The sequence below is a fragment of the Muntiacus reevesi genome, chromosome 1 (assembly GCF_963930625.1).
Source record: "Muntiacus reevesi chromosome 1, mMunRee1.1, whole genome shotgun sequence".
Classification (NCBI taxonomy): Eukaryota; Metazoa; Chordata; class Mammalia; order Artiodactyla; family Cervidae; genus Muntiacus; species Muntiacus reevesi.
This window is the reverse complement of record NC_089249.1, coordinates 52,559,277-52,580,641: the sequence shown is the minus strand read 5'-3', so window position 1 is coordinate 52,580,641 and position 21,365 is coordinate 52,559,277. Positions and strand designations below refer to the sequence as shown.

Sequence of the window (21,365 nt, the reverse complement as noted above, 5' to 3'; positions counted from 1 at the left end):
AATCCACGTTCATGCTCACCACTTTGCTAGAACAGATATTTATCATACAGCACCCGACTATAAGCCTGACCAGTTTAACAGGACTGATCTATGGAAGATATACTACAGCTAAATTTAGGCCAAAAAAGCAGAGTTGCCCAGTAGCCAGTCTGACATGATCTGAAGAGCCAGAAACAATCTTTTAAAAAGCCAGTTTGGGCTTCCCTGGTAAAGAACCTGCCTGCCAGCGCAGGAGACACGGGTTATAGCCCTGATCCAGGAAAATCCCATAGGCCATGGAGCAACTAAGCCCTCTCGCCACAGCTACTGAGCCTGTGGCTCTGGAGCCCGGGAGCTGAAACTACTGATCCTGCGTGCTGCAACTACTGAAACTCTTGAAATGAGAAGCCCCCACTCTTTGCAACTAAACGAGAAAAAGAGCCTACGCTCAATGAAGACCCAGCAAAGACAAAAATAAACAAATTTTTTTAAAAGAAAGTTAGTTGTTTTAGAAAGCTGGAACGAGAGTCCCCACCCCCAGGCCTACGCGTGGAACTACGTGCCCTAAAGTTAGGGCAGAGGCATACGGTGCTGAGGACAGAGGAGATTCACCATGTGCTGCCATGCAGAAGGCCAAAGAATGCAGTTACTGGGACCAGATAAAAGTATGCCCCCACCAGGTGGGGGGTAAAGGAAAGAATGCACACTGTAGGGTTCTAATGCTCATCCCCTGACTGCGTGGTCCTGGTGTGTGTGTTTTGCAGGGGCTGATATCACTCTGAGGGGCAGGAGAAACTCTTAGGGAAATGCCATCATTGATATTTTGTTTGGGGTGCTGGTTACACAGGTGTATACAACTGCTGAAATGCAACTGTATACTTAATAAGGTGGATTGATTTTTTTTCTTAAGATTGGGAAGTTAAATACATTCTATGTAGATTTCTTCTCAAAGTAAGTAAATTCAAAGTTTAGGCCATAAATTCATTAACAGTGGTACAGTGGTAAACTTTGCAATATACAAAAATACTGGCTACCCAGAAGTTCCACTTCCAAGGAAACTCCAGGAAGCCACAATTTACCTTTCGCCCTAAACAGAGACTGTAGCAAATACACTGATTTCTTAACATTTTTCCCTCACTTTTTGCAAAACTTGACCGGTGAATTAATCTATGATACTTTCACTAACTACAAGTTATTAAGTTGCTACAAAAAATATTCCTTGAAAAAAAAAAAAATATTCCTTGGAACTAAAAGTCATTATTGCTTCTCCAAGAAGCAAGTACTATCCAGAAAACTTCCAATTTTATAAAGTGAAACTTAATTACCAAGAGGTGACCCTCGAAGAAAACAAAATAGTAGCCGTGTTGGTATAACAATGGTTGTAGCTGGTCAGTATTTAAATTCATCTAAATGTGCTCTCTATTTGAATTCATAGCACAGAAACTTGCTGAATTTATGTAAGAAAGCCCATCAGAAATTAAGTCTCTTCCTCAAGAAAAAGGATGGGCAAAACACCAAACCTACATGATGAAGCAATTTTAAATTCTTAAAAGAAGTTCCTCTGTTGTGAAAGAACACACCTGACAACTTCAATATGACATTATATATCAAGAGACTTTAAAAAGACTAGCCCTAAAAAAAATAATAATAAAATAAAAATAAAAAATAAAAAGACTAGCCCTCTAATCACAATTGTGCACATTTGATATCACTGGTACTTTATTACTTTAAAAAAAAAAAAAAGGCACTATAACAATCTAAGGGTCCGAACTGGAGAAGAAATTAGACAAACAGTATCCGTCCATTCACTGCATGACAGATCTGAATCCAGGCAGTCCTCCATTGCCTCACCCACTCTGTCACTCAAGGCATTACTGAGGGGAAGATATTTATCAATATTTGACAGCCAAGTAAACCAATACAAAAATCAGTAAGAAATAATAAAGGTCTAGAAAAAGAAAACAATTAAAAAGATACACACTCCATTGGAGAAGGAAACGGCAACCCACTCCAGTACCCTTGCCTAGAAAATCCCATGGACAGAGGAGCCTGGTGTCCATGGGGTATCTCAAAGAGTCAGAACTGAGCGACTTCACGTTCATCAATAAATTACAATTTTCAAACTCAAAAAAAAAAAAAAAAAGATATACACTACATCTTCTTGACTCACAAAGTCAAGCAATTCTAAATTGCTTGACTAGTCAGTATTAGTAATTCTAGTCAGTATTAATAATCATTTTGAAAAGCACTAAATAAATATAAAAATCACTACTCTTTTCTTTGTGTCTCTAACTTACCTATGTCTCTAACATATCCTTAGCTGCCTAGGTTAAAATATTTTACATGAAATTCATCACTATTAAAGGGGGTATGTTCACAGATATTTCAGTAAACAGGGCACTCAACTCCCTTAGCACTAACTGCTGGCTTCATAATTTCACCATTTCAGCCTCTCCAACACAGAATGGGAATGATCTGGAAATAGTAAAAACAATCCTAAAATGTTTCTTCCCAGACATCATCAGTATACTAGAAAACCTTGGCCTCAGGAGGCAGGGATGAAGCCTCAAATCTCCAGTGAACAAAATTTAAAAGGAAGAAAGAAGTTGGTTCTCAGTAGATGCTACAAATGGATGGATGATTGATTGATAGATTAAAAGCTTCAAATTATTTACAGAATAAACCAAGCATAGAGATAAAATTAAACTGCTGAAGTCAACATTTTTCATCTCCAAATTCAGACTCACTTGTAACACAACCATCATCTCAGGAAGAGGTGCCCTCCCCACCAACAAGGCAGGCTCAGAGCAAAGGCGGGATGACTGCTGGTCCAGTGAGGCCTGGGCTGCCACAGCAGACGCCTCCTTGTCTTGACACCTCCTTTGTCTTCTGCTCTGTGCGGTGGACGTTTCAATGGTAGAATGTAGGGTAACGAAAATGAACTATATATAATACAACAGCATGCACATACGATTTTATTGAAAACAGTTGATTATCATCTTATATTAAGAAATACCCACAAATATAGACAGAGGAATTCTTCAGTACTGCAGAAATGGCTTGTAAAAGAGGATCTACTGAATGGGTTGGTGCAGGAGCTGTGCTGCATACTGAAGGGCTGTGAATGCCGATCAGGAGAACAATCTAATGAGTCAGAATAAAGTACAAGTTTCTTTTACCATTGAAATAGCTATTAACCTTACATATAAAAACTAATACCATATTCTACAAGGTCCTATATATAGCAGAGAGAACTATATTCAATATCCTATGATGAGTCACAATGGAAAACATTTTTTTAAATAATGTGTGTATATGTATAACTCAATCACTACTGCACAGCAGAAACACAACACTGCAAATCAACTTTATTTCAATTAAAATTTTTAAATACAGAAAAACATATCAGGCAACATAGATAACCTACACTGAAATCCTGAATGGCCACATTTCTGGTTTTACTTTATTCAAGTCACTTTATTAGTGATGTTTTCTCGTGGTATCACGGAAATTACCCCAATCCACTATTTTTAGACCTCTGCTACGGATTTGAGGCCAACACAAATGATGTATGAAATAAAAACGTCAAAAGACTGAGATAATCACAACTGAATACAGTATATCACTTCCAGACTGTATTACATAAAATGGCAAATTTATCACGAATAGTGAAATATACTCTCCCATTCAGCTAAGCTCTATCACAATTTGTTAATCCTACTAGCAAGCCAAACAGTTCGATTAATGCACTCCGCCTATCCATAACAAAATATTGTTACAGTAAAAACCTCTTTGTATGCCTATTGGTTAGCACACAGATGCTATACCAGCAGAACTTTCTGGAATACAAAATCCTAGATTTTAAGATTTTTACTGTACTTTGATGTACTATACTATAGGTCGTATTGTTTCCAAGAGTTCAAGATGCATTTGGCCACTACATTATCTCATTTCAACTTCAGCCCCAGATAGTTCACATGCTGCACGCAAAGTCGCTCAGTCGTGTCCAACTCTTTGCAACCCCGTGAACTGTAACCAGCCAGGCTCCTTCCTCTGTCCATGACATTCTCCAGGCAAGAACACTGGAGTGGGTTGCCATGCCCTGCTCCACGGAATCTTCCCGATCCAGGGATTGAACTTGGGTCTCTTAAAAGTCTCCAGCACTGGCAGGTGGGTTCGTTACTGCTAACGCCACCTGGGAAGTACCAGATAGTTCACACGTGGTACTAAAAGGTGATATTAACACTACCTCATGCAAGCACATTTGGGAGAAGATGATCTCTCTTTTCCACTATAACGTACAAACATTTGTTTCCCTTCTCTGTAGTTTATATCAAAAGGGGAGACTTCAGATACTGTACAATAATAGCTTTGTACCTTGTATCCTTTTATACGGAATTATTTCTATAGGGGAATTACAATTTTATCTTGAATACCATGAGTTTTACAACACAATGAAATAACCGGAAGAGACTGAGGGCTTCGTGGAATAGGCACTGTAAAGCGCTACTCTGGAATCATTTAGAGAACGGTCTCTGTCTACGGGTATTTCTCTAGAGGAACAATACAAAATATGAAGGAAATCACAAGCCCTGTCATACTGCCTGTGCTCCAGTGAATTATACCCAAATTGCCAGTCCTGTCCCAATTTACATATGGATTACTCTGTAAGTTTCCAAAGTCTTTATTTGAAATGTGTAGCAGGGTGCTCACTTCGGCAGCACATATACTAAAATTGGAACGATACAGAGAAGATTAGCATGGCCCCTGCGCAAGGATGACAGGCAAATTCGTGAAGCGTTCCATATTTTTACTCAAATTTAAAATAAATTACTGGACTGTGGAAATAAAGGAAAAAAAAAAAAAAGAAATGTATAGCAGGAAAGCAGTTCACCTAATAAGCAGCAGCATATTGAATGAAAACTCAGGGCCAAAAAGGTAGGGCAGAATACTGAACCTTCTAAGAAGGGAAAAATGACACTGAAGTCAGAGACTCGGACAAAATGCCAAGTGCCTGTCAACAGGCAAGAAGAGAAGAAAATTGTTTCATCTATCGATTCATGTATTCAAACACTTAAGGGCTCACTGCTACATATGAAAGGCACCAATACAAATGGCTTCTAAGTGAACTGAGTCACCGCCATACTTTTCCACCATCTAAATAAGAGACAATTTAGTAAGAAGTATTTTAAGAGTTGTGTATAGGCAACTCTTAACTTTTACAACCACACTTCAGGAATTCATCACTGGTTACAGATTCCTCACACATGTAAGCATGCCCCAAAAGGAAAGATCACCAAGAAGGGCTAAGGTGAATGATGGACAGACTTGGCCCCGATGAGCTATGATCCACTCCAACTCCTTACCCCAACAAGTTTTTTCCCATCTTAGAGAGTGAGCAAAAAGATTACATCTGCATCTGCTCAAATTAATCTTTCAGGTATCCTCTTTACCAACTAAGGTAATTCACATCAGTAACAATATTAGGAATATACCTCAAAACTTGGTCATCTGAAACCCTGTCTTCCAGAGACTTGGACTGATTCTAGACTCTGTTTTCCAAGTAAATGTATGTAAAGCTTGGACTAGCTTTAAACTGCACATCTAGCTTTCAGAACATCTGGAGAGGAGGGTCGGTCCAAAATGTCAGACTGAATACCAAATGGAAAACTGGACCAAAGGTTCTGCAGCAGAGACGGTCCTCTGAGACCAAACACCCACTTTCCTGCTGCTCAGACCAGAGTATCCAAACAGTATGTGTGTTTGAGGGGTGAGGAGGCAGGGCAGCAAGCCAAGCAATGGTTGGACAGTGAGTGTGACCGAACAGGTCACCTAACGCCAAGACAGAACAGTGCATTAAGGATCCAATTAGAACAGTTAAAAGCAAAGTCTAACCATCACTTGAGGTCTTGACCAATAAGTGCCTGGAAAAGGCAACCTTGCAAGGAAGAAGCACCCCTCCAGCAGTGTGAGGACACAGCTTGTTTCTGTTTTCCCCACACTCCAGCTTTCAAGGTCAGAACTATGAACTTGCTTTCTCTGTTCTCCCACAAGAATAACTTATTGATTCTGATTCCTTTATAGAAGGTTCACAATCATCACAGGTCTCCCTCATCTAAAACTAGCGTATGGGCTCTGTGGATGATGTCTTTCCAACAAGGTCAAGGAAAGGTCTGTGTGTCCCAAGAGCAGCAGTGGGGCTGAACCCAGACTCTCCACCTCAGAGTGGTTTTAAAGAGTGTTTCCTGAAGAAAACTATAACAGTGGCTAATTAAAAAAGTCTGACTGCAGTCCATCTTGGGGGACAGAGTGCAGACACAACACTGCAGCACCCACCCATCAGGAGAAAGGAGGTGGCTGAGCTCCCAAAGAAAGGCAGCACACCCTTCATGGAAATGGCAAGTCATGTGCAAGCTTCCTGCGTGACTTCAAGAGCTCTGCCGGACATAGCAGACTTCCAGATACAACCACCCCAACCTCAGAAGTCCTCATTCACGGCTGGCTGAGCCTCCAGAAGAAAGAGCTAACCAGCTGACCCCACGGCATGGGGCGGGGGCAGTGGGCAGAGGGTGTCTTTCTATCTTCCATCAGTTAGATCTGCTGAAGACGGGAGGGATCTGAAAGAGTCCTCGTATCCCTGCCCCAAAGTGAAAAACCAGCAAGTGATACTGCTGTACTGGGAGCCAAAGGCTCAGGCTCTTCAGCCCTAAGAATGGGAGCCACGTCAAAGCCCAAGCCTGCTTCAGGCACACACAGCACAGAAGTAGCTGCAGGGTGCAGGGTAGGGCAGGGAACGAAAACGCAAAGCAAAGTCAGAAACAGAAGATGAAGTGTAGCTCTAAGAAAACAACTGGCCTTGGTTGCACTACTGAGTCTCAACGGGGACAACTCCTATGGCTTTACTTTGGGGAACCAGACTAGATACACAGAACTTACCCTTTCCCAAGGGTAATTAATTTATGGTAATTTACTGTAACTCCTAGTTACAACAACTAGGAACACCAAAACTGCAGCCACAGCGATTGATCATCATTCATTGAACATGCAAAAGAAATAAGGTAAGTTATTAGAATATCAGCCATGACAAACAAAAACATCACTTACTGATTTCTACAGCAGTACTAGTTAACACAGAAAATATTCATTATATACGACTTTAAAAAGAAATAAAACTATATCATATGTTATAATGGGCTTCCCACACGGCTCAGTGGTAAAGAATCTGCCTGCCAATGCAGTAGACACTGGAGACCTGGATTTGATTTCTGGATCAGGAAGATCCCCTGGAGCAGAAAATGGTAACCCACTCCAGTATTCTTGCCTAGAGAATCCCATGGACAGAGGAGCCTGGTGGGCTACAGTCTGTGGGATCGCAAAGAGTCAGACACGACTGAGCACACACACACACATAAAACGATGTCATAATGATACCACATATTTTTAAAGTATTCAATATATGTCTGCATGATATAAATAGATCTACACTGACTCAAAATAATTATAAATAATCACTACACTTTTTTGCCCATTTCATTCCCATCTCTGCACTAGGTATTTCCAGATCTATCTAACCTGACAGTTACTTTCAGCAAAACCCAGCTTTTACATCGCACATTCACTACATCACATTCATCTGCTGAGGGGAGGCCCAGATGGTCTTTCACACTGGACTGGACAGCAGGAAGTGATGGACTCGCTCCAAAGAGCAAAGCCTCCGGCCTGCAGCCTTCTGTTAACCCTCCCCATCTCATCCGTCCCGTTCTCAGTTCCTGTATGTACCCTCTGCACAAGTAAGCAAGCTCTGCCCTCCAGTGTCTCTGCCCATATTCCCATAAAGCAGGGAGAAACAGTGATGTAACACGGAATTAATTCTCAAATAAAGCAATGCTCTTACATTGGTCTCCTAGTCCAAAAACATTACTCTATGCTTAGTGTTAAAAGCTATAGCAGGTACTCAGAGTACATAGCCCCTGATCACAAAGAGCCAATAAAACAGAGTCCAACTAATAAAACAGAACTCATAAATATGCAACAGAGAGAAAATTATACAGTATTTTTAACTGCTGGGCTTAGCTCTCATTTCCAACCCCAACCAAACCCACCACCTTACTGTATGAATCTGGGCAAAGTCCTCATCTGTAAAATATAAGTTAAACTTAGATGATCTTACCTTCCAGAGTTCTAGAAACAACCAATCAGGGAAGGAAAGATAAATGTGGGCTTCTAGAACGAGTTCCAAGTTTACCTATGAGCAGACAACAACCGAGACTAAACACCAAGTGAATGTGGCAACGGGAAAAATCTCCAGTCTTACTAGAGCAGAGCAATCTGAGAGCAAATGCAGAGAAGAGTGTGCTCTCCTTCCTCCCATCACAGGAACACCGCTTGAGGGTTACTACATCCACAGATCTACTGTCAGGAGAGGAGGGGAGAGGAACCTGTGTGTGCAGCAGCTCTGGATCAGGCTCAGTGACGGAGACAAACATGCGTTAGGCACCGTCTCTGATTTGAGGAAGTTTATTTCATTTCATTATTCATTCAGTAAATATTTACTGAGCACCTACTATGTACACAGACATGGAACATGTTCCAGGCATTAGGGACTCAAGAGTAAATAGGACAGACAAGATGCCTGCTCAAAAAACTCGCAGTCCTGGGTAGTATACAAAGTAAACAAAAAAACACCAACTGCAGAAAAAGAAAACTGAAAAGACCAGTATGACAGAGAGTGACAGTCACTAAGAGAGGCAGGGCTGCTCTAAACTGGCTGACTGTGAACAAAAGCATGTGTAATGGGAATTTGCTGTTTTATTCTCTCCACAAAACTCACTCGAAATTTCTACTACAAGTCATAGATGAATGGGATAATCAGTGCAGGTTTCACATGTGAGATGACATGTGAGCTGAGATTTGAAAACCGGTACAAGACACGTCTCCCTATGCCCTCCAGACTGAGGCAACTGCTGGTGCAGAGGCCTTAAGGAGCTGGGATCCTTCATGAGAAAAAAAAGGGCTCACTTGCCCACACCAAGAGCCAGGGAGAGGAAGGAACAGAACAGGAGTGGAAGCAGAGCCTGTGGGGACCCCATTACACAATGGTAAGGAATTCAGAGCTTACTCTAAACCCAAGAAGCAGCCAGTGGAGGGTTTTAAGCAGGAGTGAAAACACAGGAATATACTTGTTTTTGTTTTTAATTACAAAGCAATACAAGTTAGGTGCTAAATGATTCCAAGCACACTTATGTTTAGGAATGGGATGAATTTACCTCCCTAGTCACTTTAGTTCCTAATTTCAAGCACATCAATGGAAGGACACTTAGTTTAGTATCTGGGGAGGTGGCTCAGAAGCATACCGGGTGAGAAAGAATCAGTGAGAAATTAAATTCTGTTACAGACATCCAAGGGCTTCCCTGGTGGCTCAGCTGGTAAAGAATCTGCCTGCAATGTGGGAGACTTGGGTTCAATCCCTAGGTTGGGAAGAGCCTCTGGAAAAGGGAAGGGCTACCCACTCCCAGTATTCTGGCCTGGAGAATTCCATGGACTGTATAGTCCATGGGGTCACAAAGAGTCGGACACGACTGAGTGACTTTCACAGACATCCATAAAAACTCTGAGCAAACAGACTGTGGGCTAGAATTTCAGACTCATGTAAAGCAGAAAAATATTCTGGCTACTGAGCCAGCAGTCATATAAACAAAGGGAAAAGGTCAAATGAATGATTTCCCCCCATCACTGACAGAAAAGAATGGGGACCACAGATGTCATGTCCATGCTCCTGATTTCTCATCCACTTTATTTCTAAAGCACCACATAAAAAGAATTTAGAATCCACAGACACATTAAAAAAAAAAAAAAAGAGACTCCACAGAGACAGAAGCAGATTAGTGGTAGTCAGAGTTGGGGCAGGGAATGGAGAGTTGTCTAAACGGTACAGGGGTCTCCTTGTGGGGTGATGGATATATCCTGGAACTACAAAGAGATAGCAGTTGCCCAACATACTGAATTTACTAAATGCCACTGAAGTATACACTTTAAAGTGGTTAATGGTTATGTTATGTGGATTTTACCTCGAATCTTTAAAAATGAAGTTGAAAAGAACGAAAAATAAGAGCAGCTGATAGTGAGAGCACGTAAATCACTGGAAGCAGTTTTAGAGATCCAGGTTCTAATCAAAACTCAAGATAAACTGAATGCAGACCCTTCTTAAACTCAGCAGTATTGACATTTTGGCCCAGAGAACTGTTCTGTTCTGGGGACTGTGGATATTTGGCAATTTCCTGGGCTTCTAACCACTGGATACTAGGGGGCCCCCTGTCCCAACTTGTGGCAACTAAGAATGTCTCAAGACTGTCAAAGTCCCTTTGAGAGGCACAGCACCTTGCTGTCAGACAACCACTAACCTTTCTGCATCTGAATTTCCTCAACCACCAGGTGTCCATCACCTTACCCAGGTCTCTTTCATTTCTGGAATTCGATCACCACCAGTGATCTATACTCCAGTCAGCCTTCTCTTCCACTAACCTTACTCTGCGTCTTACAAGGCTGCTGCAAGGATATGAAATAACCAAGGAAATGCTTTAGTGAAACCTCCTCAAAGAGTAAAACTGGCTACCCAAAAGAAGTGCTGGTATAGAAGTTCTTCCATTAAGACTCCAAAATCAGTTAATAAAGGAATACTCAAGTCAGAGAACTAGTTTCCAAATCTGTAATTTTGTTTTTATTTTTATTTAATATGCCTCTTAAATAAGATCGTCTCTTGAAATTAACTTTAACAGCTCTTCTCAGAGTTTTCAAGGATTTTAGGCTCCTCTGTATTCACACATAAACACCCCAGCAATTCTGGGCAATAAAGGGTTAACCTACTAAGTTCTGTGTATGCTCAAAGAATTACAACCAACTTCATTTAATTATTAAGTAGCCAATAAGCTAATCTCTGTGGCTGGTTAGTGCACTAATGAAATAAGGCCTTCCAGCTCAGAGCTGTCATTCTAATCAGGAGACTGTTCTCAGCTAGTAGAAAGAGGTGGCAAGATCTAAGGACTCACATTATGAATTTAAGGAAAGAGAAAAGAATTCATGTCATATTTCACTCTTTTTGTGTTTAAAGCTACCCAAGTTCCTGAACTGACTAAATAAGAAAACTCCAGCCGACGATAGCAAACCACACATTCTTTTCAAGTACATATGAAATAACTAGCAAGTCCACGTTATGGACCACAAAACAAGTCTCAATCACTTTAAAGGATGCCAACTTGAGGCAAGAACCTGTGGAGTAGAGGAGGCATGTATCCCCAAAAGAAAATAATAGACAAAAACAATAGACAACCCCACTAGCAAAGACAAACATATCCCCACACACATGCTGGCTACTGGTTACTTCTTTTAGTGAGCTGCTTCTCCACACGCTCTTGACTTTCTCTACTATTACATTTGCCCTTATTATTATAATGTCTTCTTATATATTAAGAACATGTACCATATGTTTTCATATTCACTGTAAATCTTTTTTCTTCACAGTTTAATTTTGCATTAAAATTATGAATATGAAAAGTTAAAAAAAAAAAAGATGCCAACTCTACTTGTCTGACCAGAATAGAATTAAGTTAGAAGTCAATAATAGAAAATTCTTTGACAGATTCCCAAGTATTTGAAACTAAATTAACACACTTTTAAATAACTTTAGGACAAAATCAAAAGGGTGATAAGCCTGAATGCTTTTCCCTCAAATGAAGAACAAGACAAGGATGACTGCTCCGGTTGCTTCTATTTGACGTTTTATAGGAAGTTCTAGACAGAGCAATAAGGCAATAAAAATAAAAGGTACCCAGATAAGAAAGAAGCAAAACTGTCTTATTTGCAGACATTATCACATCATCTATGTTGAAAACCCAATGGAATCTACAAAAATATTGCTAAAAAAGTGAATTTAGGAAAATTACAGGATATAAAATCAATATATAAAACTCAATTGCATGTCTATAAACTAGCAAAAAACAACTGGAATCTTTTTAAAATGTACAACACCATGAACTGCCCTGGCAGCCCAGTGGTTAAGACTCCACACTTCATTACCGGGTGCACTGTGGAACCCTGGTTGGGGAACAAAGATCCCACATACTGTGAAGCACAGTAAAAAACAATTTTTTAAATAATTAAAAGAATTTTTAAATGTACAACAGCATAGAAAACAAGTATAAAATGCTTCAGGAAAAATCCAACAAAAGGTAGGACCTAAACTGAAAAACATAAAATTTTTCTGTGAGAAAATAAAGAAAATCAAAACAGAGAGAAGACTAAATACTATTAAAAGGTCAATTTCCCACAAGATGATCTGTATATTCAACACAATTCCAATCAAAATCCCAGCATAATTCTAAAATCCATATGGAAATACAAAGGACATAAAATAGGCAAACAGAGTGAATATCACTAACATTATTTAATTTTAAGAATTATGAGAAAATTATAGTAATCAAGACAGTGTGGTATTAGCCTAAAAACAGACAAATTCAATAATGAAACAGGATAATGGTCCAGAAGTGAGCAAACACATATGTAAGCAACTGATTCTTTACAAAAGGACAAAGGCAATTCAATGAATAAAGGACAACCTTCCAACAAATGGTGCTACAACACACACAAAACAAAGCAATTGTGATTAATGTCTCACACCATAAGCAAAAATCAATTCAAAATGGATCTTAAATCTAAATATAAAATCCAAAACAAGGTTTCCCTTGTGGCTCTGTGGTTTAAAAAAAAAAAAAAAAAACAACAACCCACCTGCCAATGAAGGAGACATGGGTTCGATTCCTGGTTCAGGAGAATCCCATATGCTGCAGAGCAACAGGTCTGCGCCCCACAACCATTGACCCTAGAGCCTGGGACCCGCACCTACTGAAGCCTGCGAGCCCTAGAGCCCACCCTCAGCAACAAGAGAACCCGTGCACTGCAACTAGAGAGCAGCCCCCACTTGCCGAAACTAGAGAAAAGCCCACATAGCAACAAAGACCCAGCACAGCCAAAAATAAACACAGAAATATTTTTTTAAAACAAAAAAACCTAAAATATTAAGACCAGCTTCCCCAGTGGTCCAGTGGTTAAGACTCCACACTTCTACCACAGAGGATGTGGTGGGGAAGTTCCACATGCCTCGAGGTGCAGCCCTCCCTCGCAAAAGAAAATGCGAGAGAAAACCTCTGTGATCCTGGGCAAGGAAAAAACGTCTTAGATATGATGATAACAAAAGCACAACCATAAAAGAAAAAATTGATAAATTAGAATTCAAAAATTCTAATTTATTAATTAGAAAGACAACTCATAGACTGAAAAAAAAAAAGAAAATTCATAGACTGAAAGAAAAGACAACTGACAGACTGAAAGAAAAGATATGTAAAATAATAATTCTGACAAAGGACTTCTATCCAGAACATATACACTTAATAGACTAATTTTTAAAATAAGCAAAATATCCTAATAGAAATTTCATCAACAATATGTGAATCACTAACACACACATGAAAAGGTGCTGACTATCATTATCATTAGGGAGGCAGCACTCCACACCCACTAGAATGTCATAAGCACACAGGCAATACTGAGTACTAATGATGATGGGGAAAACTGGAACTCGTGCAGCCACTGTGGTAAGAAGTTTGGGGGTTTATTATAAACTCAAACACAACTCCAATTCCACTCCTAGGTACCCACCCAGGAGAAAAAAAAAATACATGCTCACAAAAACACTCCTTAGCAAATACACAGTTATTATTCATACCAGCCAAACGGTGGAAACAATCCAAACGTCCACCACCTCACAAAAAGATCAAGAGAAAAGAGGAGTATATCTATATAATGGAATATAATTCAGTCAGAAAGTATACAAGGGACTTCCCTAGAGGTCCAATGGTTAACACTCTGTGGTTCTACTGTAGGGGGTACAGCTTCAGTCCCCAGTTGGGGAACTAAAATCCCAAATGTTGTGCAGCCAAAAAGAAAAAAAGGGTTCAAAAAAGAAAATTTGAGGACATGTCCAATAGACACAGGCTTACCTGAAAGAACCACAAAGGCCAAAGCTTTTGGCCTTTGGCCTTTGCCAAAGGACAACTTGGGCAACAAAGCTCACAGATCAAAATGAGTATCCAAAGTCTCCAGCTGACAGTAACAGGCTGAGGAGACATGCTGTCAACAAAGCATAAAGCGGCATGCAAGGCTGAAAACCAAATCAAAGATGGACACGTATTCAAATAAAGTCTGAGTCTAGTTAGCAGCACTGTTCCAAAGTACCTTTGTTTTGACAAATGTACCCCGGTTGTGTAAGATTGAACATCAGGAAGGCTGGGTAAGGGCATTCAGCAGGAGGCAGAAGACTGATGCCCACTGACCAGAATCCAACCAGCCACCTGCGCTTATCAAGTTTTACTGAGGAAGTTCACCCGTGGTCCAGTGGCTAGGACTTGGTGCTTTGACTGCCAGGGCCTGAGCTCTGTCCCTGGTTGGGGAATTAAGATTCCGCAAGCCACATGGCATACCAAAGGAAAAAAAAGAAGCAAACAAGTATCTACTGGAACATAGCCATACCCATTCATTTACTTACTGTCCAGCTATGGCCGTTCTTGCCTTGAACTGACAGAACTAAGCAATTTCGAGAAAAGACCATCTGTCCACAAAGCCTAAAATTCTTACTATCTGGCCCTCTACAGAAAAAGTTTGCCAACAGGGTAATACATGAACTCTCAGGACTGTAACAATAACTTATCAGTAAATCGAAAATGATTCTGAAATATAAAGGGTTCGGGGCGTCCCTTGTGGCTCAGTGATGAAGAATACACCTGCCAATGCAGGAGACACAGGTTCGATCCTCGGTCTGAGATGAATCCACATGCTGTGGAGCAACTAAGCCTGAGCACTGCAATTACTGAGCCTCGTGCCCAATTACTGAAGCCCACGCGCCCTGGAGCCCGAGCTCAGCAGAGAGAACCTACCACAGTGAGAAGCCCGCTCGGCAACTGGAGACCCTGCTCGTTGCAAGGACAAGGCTCTCCTGGGGTCCCCTCAACCATCTCTACAAAGATAGATGAGGTTACGATTACACATATGCAGCCAGTTACTTAAAAGAGCCCCCACCCCCTTCAGAACAACCTCTCCCCTTGCTCTGGCCTTCCCAGGCTTGCTGGCTTTCCTCGTGTTCCCAAACCTGGGAGAAAAGCAGATGGCAGACAGCACAAGACTCAAAATGCAGCCCCCTTTAAAACAAAGATTTTAAATTCAAAATGAAGTGTTCTGCAGGAAGCAGGACATTGCAAAGCACCTCCCCTAGGGGCTGGGAGGCGGTGATCTCTGGCTTCTTTGATCTCAGCACCATTCCTTAACAGTCAGCACCATCCGCGGAAACCACTACCACCTACTCCAGAACATCTCTGTGGCTGCGTGTTTCTGAGCTCTCCATTCCCCCCATACCTTTTTTTTTTCTTTTGTGTATTACAAACCTCTTTTCCTCAGTGAGGCAACCTGAGTTTGGGATAAAAATTGAGGATATTCCTGAAGATTTCACCGCAACTACATTCAAGGGGCAAAGACCTAGATTTTTCAACTTCCAAGGAAGTTAAAATATTTTTAAGAAAAATTTATAAATCAAACACAAAACATTATCTAATACCTGGCGGTCGTTTAGTCGGTAAGTCATGTTTGACTCTCGAGATCCCACGGAGGTAGCCCGCCAGGCTCCTCTGTCCATGGGATTTCCCAGGCAAGAATATGGGATTGGGTTGCCATTTCTTTCTCCAGGGGATCTTCCCCATTCGGGGATTGAACACAGGTCTCCTGCCCAACAGGCAGACTCTTTACCGACTGAGCTACCAGGGAAGTCCATTTATTCTAGACATGATCCCTGCAGGTACAAAGTAGTAGATACTGTCAAGGTCCTCAGAAAGTCTGAAGAAAAATGAGGACGCTCAGACAAAATGTGGAAGCCAAATGTGATTTCTAGATTTTTTTAAAAGTAATACTATTTTAGAACTTAATATAAAATATATCCAACTATGATATGTTCACTTGAGAATAAGCCAAATAAAGAAAAAATAATCACCACAGAAGCCTCAACTTGCCAGCTTTAAATTTGAAGATATGCTTAAAGAACGTGTCTCTTAAATCTTAAGATTTCTGAACAAAATTCAGAAACGATGACTAAATATATTTACTTTAGTAAAATCCACCATCTCCATTCAAGGTACACTCATGCCTAAGTACACTCCTGACTCTCCACCAAATTACCACTCACCTCCCACATCACCCAAACCCTAAACACCATTCACAAGTGTCTTCCCAGGAGAAGACCTGGAAATATCAGAGTGGAAGACAACTTGCCTCACCTAAAGATGAGAAAGCTGAGGTCCAGAGAATGGAAGAGACCTGCCAAGGTCCCAGAGCTAAAACTTGGAGCGAGGCCAGGGTCCACCAGTCCGGGGGCCCAGCGCCCGCACCAAGCAAGGCCTCCCTCCCTGTTCCCTGCCCCTGCTGAGCCAGACCAGCTCACACCTCTGAGCCCAGAGCTTCTCATGCTTTAATAAGCGCAGGAATCACCTGGAAATTTCACTTAAATTCAAAATCTGAAACAGTCATCTCAGGGTGAGGCCTGAGACTCTGCATTTCTAACAAGCTCCCAAGCAATGCTGATGTTGCTGGTCTGAGGTCCACAGATGGAAGGGAAGGTCTGGAAGCATGTGATTCTATCCTAGCCAATTCAGACTTTTACTTCCTGTACAATTTATGATTCACGAGTCTACAGGAAATCTCCCTAGGCCTCAGTCTTCTCATAAAAATTCTGTTTTATAACGTCCAAATGATAGAATTCATACATCAATTCAAAATTCTTGGCATTTACTGAATTTTTGGTGAATAGCTAATTTGAATAAAACTTTTAAATTGGCATTATTCAGGTATTTGACATTTTAAGGCACTTAATTTCCATATTAACTTAGTGGGTAAGTACATTATCCCCATCTTTAAGAATGAGAAAACCAGGTGTGACAGCGCTCCGAGTGCAGTTTCACCCAGGTGCAGAGCGTGGCCACGGAAACAGACCTGGGCTGGCTCCACTACCTGTGTTCTTAACCACCTCACTCTCCAGAAACGTTAACTGTTATTTTTCCTCCTCGACTTCAAATCCCAGTTCACAATTTCTACCACACGTTTCTAACTTGAAGCTGTGTGTAAGCCTAAACTCAGCGTGGCCCACATTTACCGCCTTCACCCCAGAGCCAGTCCTCGTCTCAATGAAGAGTGACTGCCTCTGGGCGGCCCCCAAGCCAGAGCCCCAGGACTCACAGGGATGACACAGTCCTCCTGTCAGGTCCGCAGCCCCTCCTCACAGCACTGAGTTTACAACCCCCACACTGTCCTGAGGTGAAATTCACAGATAATGATGCCTTCTTACAGCCATAAATATAATTTACAACCATAAACATAACTGATATATTACCCCAACTGTAATCAAGAGAAGACAAAATTAAATACATGATAAAAAGTATTTCAAAATGTAAATGCTTAAACATGGACTCACTAGAAGACACAGCAGTCATTTGTTAAAACAGAACCCAAAGTAAAAACACAGACCAACACTGGGCTGAGGTGCAAGCAATTAACTATGATCAGTGATGAGTAAGATACGATATAGGATATTCTGAAACAGTGAAAAACTCTCATCAGTGTTTCAAACAAAACAGTATAAACTTTCCTTGGTTCTGAACAGTGGCACTCCTATAAATCTTGGTACATGTTTAAACACTTCAAAAACTACCCTGTGTTGACATGTAAAACCATAAGTTGGGATTTAAATCCCAGTTTTTTCTTCACCTACATGAAAGACCTCAGGTTGGATGTGGGACATCTAGCACCCTGCCCATCCTCTCTCCGCCAGTGCTGCCTCTGATCTCTGGCTCCAAAAGGCCTCCACAAATCCCCAGAACACTCTGGGGATGACAAACCCCCGGGGATGGAACTGGGACCACAGTACTAGTCTCTTCAAGCCACTGTCCAACCAACTGTGTCCAGCCCTCACCCGCAGCGCCATTCAATCTCCAGCTCGGGTCGGCAGCTCTCATCAAGGCAACTGGCACAGCCTGGTAACTGCCTTTCTGGTTCCAACCTGCTGCCTCTGTACTAAGAGGAACTGAACTCTACTCTCCATTCAGTCAACAAATATTTACTGCACACTGACGATATCCCATCCTGCTCCAAACATTATAAATCACAACATTCTCTCCTGCTCAAACTAGAATAGCTCATGACCTATGGCAATTTTCAAACAGTGCTCTATTTTTATCTGTTTTATATACTGAGTTCCTGCATAAAATTTCCTTTTAACAAAGTAATTCACAGCTTTAAAAGTTTGAAAACCCCAACTTTCAGAATAAAATCGAATAACCTTCCTATCTAAGCATCACCTCAGCACTAACCTAGCCTCGTCTCCTGTGCCCCCACCCACCTTGCAGATGGCCCCCCAGTGCCCTCCCCTCTCTGGCACAGTCTCTTCCTCCCTCCCACATGGACTGCCATCCTCCTAAGTGACCCTCTCTCTGTACCTATGCACCTGTTGGTTCTCTACCCAGCCTTCCAGGCCGAGGAAGCTGTGAAACCATCCCAATTCCCCTACACCCCTCCCCCAACAGGCTCAGCTATTTTTTGTAAAGCTACTAGCTTTGCTGTACTTTTTGCACACTTCCATTTTAACAAATACTGTACTACAAGAGTCTGTTTGAACATCTACCTCTATAATATCTCCCTTTCTCTCTCAAATTTTGTGAGCAGGGACCAAGTCTTTGACTTTACTTTCTGGCACCTGTCAGTGTACAGAGCTATCCTCTCAAGGGTAAGCTGACTGAGTGATATTAGTAGGTTTCTCTTCTTTCCAATCTAAAATATAAATTTCCCTACCCAAGTGATTAAAATAAATATCACCAACAGTAAACAGCCTCCTAGGTGGCACAGTGGTAAAGAAATCGCTTGCCAATGCAGGAGACACAAGAAACGTGGGTTTGATCCCTGGGTTGGGAGGATCCCCTGCAGAAAGAAATGGCAACCCACTCCAGTATTCTTGCCTGGGAAATACCATGGACAGAGGAGCCTGGCAGGCTACATTCCATGAGGTTGCAAAAAGTAGGACATGACTGAGCATGCAGGCACACACAAACACTAATGTTTACATAAAAAGAAAGTCATGGGAGGAATAGTCCTACTCACGGCTTGGGGGAAAGTTTGCAGTGATCCAAAAACATCTGCTTCACTGACTATGCTAAAGCCTTGTTGTGATATGGATCACAACAAACTGTGGAAAATTCTTAAAGAGATGGGAATACCGGACCACCTTACCTGATTCCTGAGAAACCTGTACACAGGTCAAGAAGCCACAGTCAGATTCAGACAAGGAACAATGGTTCAAAATTGGGAAAAGAGTATGTCAAGGCTATGTACTGTCACCCTGCTTATTTTTTGTTTTAAATATTTATTCACTTACTTTTTAAATTTATTTACTCTTGTTCCATGTCTGATTTAATTGAAGGTAATTGCTTTACAGCATTGCATTGGTTCTACCAAACATTAACGTGAATTAGCCATAGGTTGACCCATGTCCCCCCCACCTCCCTCCCCGTCCCACCCCTCGAGGTTGTCATCGAGCTAAAACATGGACTCCTTCACAAATCCGTATGTCATCCTTGCACAGGGGCCATGCTAATCTTCTGCGTATTCTTCCAATTTTAGTGTACGTACTGCCAAATCAACTATCACCCTGTTCATCTGATTTCTATGCAGAGTACATCACAGGAAATGCCAGATTGGACTTAAGGCTGTGCAAGCTAGAATCAAAATTGCCAGAAGAAATATCAACAACCTCAGATATGCAGATGACACCACCCTGATGGCAGAAAGTGAAGAGGAACTAAAAAGTCTCTTGATGAGAATGAAAGAGGAGAGTGAAGAGCTGGCTTAAAACTCAAACGTTCAAAACTCGAAGATCACTGCATCTGGCCCCAGCACTCTATGGCAAACAGAAGGAGAAAAAGGGGCAGCAGTGACAGATTTTATTTTCTTGGGCTCCAAAATCACTGCGGATGGTGACTGCAGCCACTGAAATTAAAAGACGCTTCCTCCTTGGAAGGAAAGCTGACAAATCTAGACAGCATATTACAAGCAGAAACATCACTTTGCCAACCAAGGCCCGTATAGTCAAAGCTACAGTTTTCCAGTAGTCATGTACGGACCTGAGACCTGGACCATAAAAAACACTGAACGCTGAAGAACTGATGCTTTCGAACTGTGGTGCTAGAGAAGACTTGAAAGCCTCTTGGACTGGAAAAAAATCAAACCAATTAATCCTAAAAGAAGTCAACCCTGAATATTCAGTGGAAGGAATGATGCTGAAGTTGAAGCTCCAACACTTTGGACACCTGATGCAGAGAGCCAACTCACCTGAATCTAGTGAAGACTGAGGGCAGGAGGAGAAGGGGGTGACAGAGAATGAGATGACTGGATGGCATCACCAATTCAGTGGACATGAGTTTGAGCAAACTCCAGGAGATAGTGAAGGAGAAGCCTGCACGCTGCAGACAATGAGGTTGCAAAGAGTCCAACACAACTGAGCAACTCAACAACAGTAACAACTTGAAATCAGCAGCTTCTGACATGAAATAGTAAGTGCCCAACAACACATATGAAACAATCTTACTAAAACTGTTTAACTTGAATCTAATCTTGAGTTAACAGAAAAATTCAAAACATGTAATACTTTATAAGACAAGTGACTGACACTCATCAAAGGGTTGTAAAAAGCAAAAAGTCAAGAGGGCTACTCTAGATGAAAAGAAATTAAATAATATCCAGGTGCAATGCAAGAAACCTTGACCAAAACCAAACCAACAATGAAAGATATTTTCCTGATGGGGGCAGGGGGAGGAACTGAATATTAGATTAGATAATCCTATAAATATGATTAAGTAATATTATGAAACTGTTCTTAATTTTCCTTAGAAGTATTAATAGTATTGTGGCTGTAAAGGAGAACATTCTTATTTTTATATTGTTCTTAGGCAATGTATGCTGAAATATTTAAGAATGAAATATCATGATGTATGTATGATAAAAAGCCTTTGACTCTGTGGATCACAAAAACTGTGGAAAAGTCTTAAAAAGAGATGGGAATAGCAGACCACCTGACCTGCCTCCTGAGAAATCTGTATGCAGGTCAAGAAGCAGCAGTTAGAACTGGACATGGAACAATGGACTGGTTCCAAATTGAGAAAGGAGAACGTCAAGGCTGTATATTGTCACCCTGTTTATTTTACTTCTATGCAGAGAACATCATGGGAATCCCAGGCTGGATGAATGAAGTA

The 21,365-nt window shown here is 41.2% G+C and overlaps 1 protein-coding gene and 2 non-coding genes across 4 annotated transcripts in view; 1 reads left to right on the top strand and 2 right to left on the bottom strand.

The window, feature by feature from the left end:
* The window catches only part of CECR2 (CECR2 histone acetyl-lysine reader), a 116,490-nt gene that overhangs the window by 75,535 nt on the left and 19,590 nt on the right, over positions 1-21,365 (bottom strand). The gene's annotated exons all lie outside the window — the stretch shown is intronic.
* LOC136156621 (U6 spliceosomal RNA) lies at positions 4,685-4,791 on the top strand. The gene has a single exon (XR_010661114.1). It is a non-coding gene; the product is annotated as a U6 spliceosomal RNA (small nuclear RNA).
* On the bottom strand, positions 19,655-19,758 carry LOC136156755 (U6 spliceosomal RNA). The gene has a single exon (XR_010661238.1). It is a non-coding gene; the product is annotated as a U6 spliceosomal RNA (small nuclear RNA).